Source organism: Antechinus flavipes, chromosome 3, assembly GCF_016432865.1.
Source record: "Antechinus flavipes isolate AdamAnt ecotype Samford, QLD, Australia chromosome 3, AdamAnt_v2, whole genome shotgun sequence".
Taxonomy (NCBI): domain Eukaryota; kingdom Metazoa; phylum Chordata; class Mammalia; order Dasyuromorphia; family Dasyuridae; genus Antechinus; species Antechinus flavipes.
Window position 1 is genome coordinate 629657096 of NC_067400.1, and position 4778 is coordinate 629661873.

A 4778-nucleotide genomic window follows, 5' to 3' on the forward strand; every position below is an offset into this window, starting at 1 on the left:
GTCCACGGCCAAGGCCTCAGCCGAGGGCAGAAGCCCTCGGGCCCTGCTTCGAGGAAGGGTCCAGAGCCCGGGGACTTGGGCAGGATAAGAGGCTTCCTGCTCAGGCAAGGGAGTGCCCAGTGTCAGCCTCTATCTGGCCCGGCACCGGAGGAGGAGGACAGAGGAGCTTCCACGGTGGACATGGGGAACTGCCCCACAGCCGACAAAGAGGGGGTGGTGTGGGAGGGGGGCTACAGGGAGGGGCCGGGGAAAAGGCAGCCGAGAGTAGGGGGTGCAGAGAAGGCTAGCTGGAGAGAATAGCTAGGCGGGCACAGGCAGAGAGAGGGACGGGGAAAGAAAGACGGCAACAAAGAGATGGAGAAAGGAGGAGTGGGGAGGTCGGAAGAAACGGATGGAGAGACAAAAAGCTGAAAAAACCCAGAGGGAGATTGCAGAGGAAAGAGAGAGAGAGAGAGAACTGGAGGGAGAAATAAAGAGAGAGGGGAAGAGACAGAGGCAGAGAGAGAGAAAAAGAGAGACAAAGAGAGATAGGCAGAGAGGCAGAAAGAGAGAGACAGAGAGACAAACAGACAGGGCAGAGGCAGAAGCAGAAAAAGACAGTTACAGGGAGACAGATTGAGACAAAGACAGAGAGAAAAGGACAGAGGGAGCTGGTGATAAGGACAGGGAGAGGGGAAAGGGACGAAAGAAAGGAGGGAGGGGAAAAGAGAGCGATGGTGCCCAGGGTCCAGGAAGCTTGGAGATGGGGCAAGGAAAGCCTCCCAGGTGCTTCACCCACTCCCAGGCATGTCTCCTCCCACAGAGCCCAGACTCAGTCCACTCCTTGGTAAAAGGGGAAGTTGGGCATTTGTTTGTGTTGGGGGAGGTGTACTGGGAAACTCTAAGTGGTGTTTGAGAAATTATCCCTTCCCCCTTCCTTCATGGCCCTCCCCTGCTACCCCATTCTCCTTTGGCCTTTTCCAAACTCGGTTGATCTTTTCTTGCCCCCTTTCCTTCCCAACCCATCTTTTGCATTGGCCACTGCTGGCCACCTTCTCCTCCTAGATGCTCTTCTTTCTCTCAGCCTTGTTCTCCTCTTCGTCGTCATCATCGTCCTCCTCCTCCTCCTCCTCCTCCTCTTCTTTACTTTTAGCATATTTCCATATTATCATGGGGTCCATATTATCATGTTGTGAAAGAAAAATAAAAACAAAAGGAAAAAAGCATGAGAAAGGAAACCCAAACCCAAACCAACAGTGCCCAGCGCCCACTTGGAGCCACAGTCAGTGTCCGTGGTTCTCGCTCTGGATGCAGATGGCATTTCCCACCCGAATTGTCTCGAATCTCCCCATCGCTGAGAAGAGCCCCGTCCATCATAATTGGCGACCACCTCATCTTGCTGTTCGTCTCTAGTGTTCTGCTTCTGCTCCCTTCACTCAGCATCAGTTCATATAAAATTTTCCAGGCTTTTCTGAAATCAGCCTGTTCATCATTTCTTATAGAACAATAATATTCTGTGATATTCACATCCTACCATTTGCTAAGTCATTCCCCGATCGTTGGGCATCCGCTCGGTTTCCAGTTCTTTGCCACTGGAGGATGGATGCCCGGGGGCTTCAACAGACACTGGAAAGTCTACAAGAAGGGCTGCCCTGGAGGGGATGCTTTAATTTAATTAGATGAAATTTAATTTCAGATTAATCCAGGATGTTGCTTATGGATCATTGGTGACATAAGACGGAAGCACGCATTTTTTGCACCTGTGAGTCCTTTCCCTTCTGTATGATTTCTTTGACATACAGACCCTTTAGTGTCACTGCTGGATCAAAGAGCGGGCACAGTTTGAGAGCCCTTTTGGGCAGAGTTCCCGATTGCTCTCCAGAATGGTTGGATCAGTTCACAACTCCACCAACAATGCATCAGTGTCCCAGTTTTCCCCCTCCAACATTTGTCATTATCTTTTTCTGTTGTCTGAGCCGATCTGAGAAGGGGTACTTCGGTCTCATTCTTCCCAGCGACTTTGTCCTGCCTGCTATCTGGCTGTTCCTTCTTCCTTCCCTTTGCTGAGTTTCATCCGCGCCACATCTTCTACCTGAGGGCTTTCTCCTGGACCCACTTCCCTTTTCCCTCTATCTTCTTTCCCTCCCAGTGACTTCATCTACCACTCTAGGCTTCAACTCTCATCTCTGTGTAGCCTCAGTCCTATATCATCAATCATCTATAAACAATGTCCTGGATTAAGCAGAAAATTAAAGCATCCCCTCCAGGGCAGCCCTTCTTGTAGTCCTCCAGTCTCTGAGGTTTTTAATATTGGGGCATTCCCCCCCCTCCCACTCAGCTCCCCCCCAATGCTCTCCTGTCAATTGTCTTATCTCAACATTGCTGCCTCCTCCAGAGAGACCCCAGAGAGTCCTAGGACCTCATCTTCTCTCAGCTCAGCCTCCTTTTTGGTCTCCCCGCCTCCATTCTCTCCCCACCAGATCATCCTATCAGCTGCCTAAGCACAGATGTAACCGTGGGGCCGTTCCATTGATGGCAGGTCTTCCCGTTACCTTTGGGATCAAATATAAACTTGTCTATCCAGATTTTAAAACTCCCCAACCTGAGCCCTCCTCCCGTTTCCAGCCTCCGTCCATCACCCATGCTGAGCCATCTCCCATCTCTGCCGGGATTGGCCACTGTCCCTCGTGCCTGAGATCTGCCGGCCCCTCTCCCCCACCCCTTTCTGGAAGCCAGAGTCCGTGCAGCCTTCGGACCAAGCCTGACGCCCCCAGCCGCTCATGCCTCCCTACATTTGCTCTTTGCATTTTCTCAGAAGTCATTCGGTGCCGTTGTCAAGGATCCTTGTTAGAAGAAAAAGTGTTTGAGAGGAGGGACTGTTTCATTCTTTGTACACAGCCCCAGCGAGGAGCACAGTGCTTGGCACATGGTGAGTGCTTCCCAAGAACTTATTAATAGATGCTCTGTGGTGTTTGCTCCCAGCTGGTAGCCATCTGCCCGCTCTCCCTGATCAGCCTGCTGGGAGTACCCTACGTACTCTCCCCTTCCCCTCCGTGTGTGTGTGTGTGTGTGTGTGTGTGTGTGTGTGTTTCCCAAGTTCCTGTCTTTCAGGAAGAAAGCAGGCTCTTAAACAGACTCAGAAAAGCTTGGAGAGACTTACAGGAACTGATGCTAAGTGAAGTGAGCAAAACCAGATCACTGTACATGGCAACAGTGAGATCATCCGACGATCAATTCTGATGGACGTGGCTCTTCTCGGCAATAGAGATCCTAGACAATTCCAATAAACTTGGATGGAAAGTCCACATCCAGAGAGAGAACTATGGAGACTGAATGTGGATCAAAGCTTAGTATTTTAAAATCAGAGTAAAAAGGGAAAAAAAATTAAAAAGAAACGAATATAGCATGTGTCAATTTACACTCAATCTCCTTTTTTCTGGATGCAGATGGCATTTTCTGTCCAAAGTCTATTGGGATTGCCTTGGATGACTGAACCACTGAGAAGAACCAAATTTTTCATAGTTGATTGTGACACAATCTCGCTATCACTGTGTACGATGTATTCCTGGTTCTGCTTTTTTTGTTCAGCATCAGTTCATGTAAATCTTTCCAGGATTTTCTAAAATCAGCTTGTTCATCATTTTTATAGAACAATAATATTCCATAACTTTCATGAACCACAACTTGTTCAGCCATTCTGCAAGTGATGAGCATCTAGTCATTTTCCAATTCTTTGCCACCACAAAAAACAACAACAACAACCACAACAAAAACTGCTACAAACATTTTTGCACAAGTGTGTCCCTTTCCCTCCTTTATGATTTCCTTGGGATACAGACCCAGTAATGGCACTGCTGGGTCAAAGAATATTCACATTTGATAGCCCTTTGGACACAGTTCCAAATTGCTCTCCAGAATGGTTGGATCAGTTTGCAACTCCACCAACAATGCATCAGTGTTCCAGTTTTCCCACATCCTCTCCAACATTTATCATTATCTCTCCCCATCACTTTAGAATATGGCAATTTTTTCACCATTGCTGATCATTAAATAGTGGGCTAAGAAGGAAAAGATTTGGCATTGAATTGAATATCTGATGGAAGATATGTCATGGAGAGAAGTGAGTTAGATAATAGTGAAATGGGTGAAATGGAACTGGTTGATTGTCCAGACCTAGAGAGGAGGTGGTCATGGGACCATGTCCACTTGGCAGAAAGGCTCCAGGGGAGTGCCTCAGAGACTACATTTTTATCAACAACCAAGATATGAATGGCATGCTCACCAAAAACAAGCATTTATTAAGCACTTACTATATGCCAGGCATTATGCGAAACATTTTACAATATTTCACTTGAAACTCACAAACTTAGGAAGTAGCTGTCATATTACCCTCATTTTACAATCGAGGGAAAAGCAAACAGCAATTATTTATCCAGAGTCACACAGTATCAACCATTTGTCTCAGTTTCCTCACTTGTAAAATGAACTGGAGAAAGGAGATGGAAAATCACTCCAGTCTCTTGGCTACAAACCGAATCAAAGAGTCAGACTTTATTGAAGAATCTACATGCTTCCTGACTCCAGACACAGCCCTCTGTGCACTGCAGTACCTCCTTGCAGCCTCTAGCAGCTGATCCCCTTTCTAGAGTTTAAATTTGAACAGATCTTGACAGGCTCAAAAATTGGGTCAAATCAATTAATTTGTTGTAATTTAATGAGTAAAATGTAAATTCTTGCACTTAGGCTAACAAAGGATCATTTCAAAAGGGTAAGTTGAGAGGTCAGAAGTTCTGAGGGTT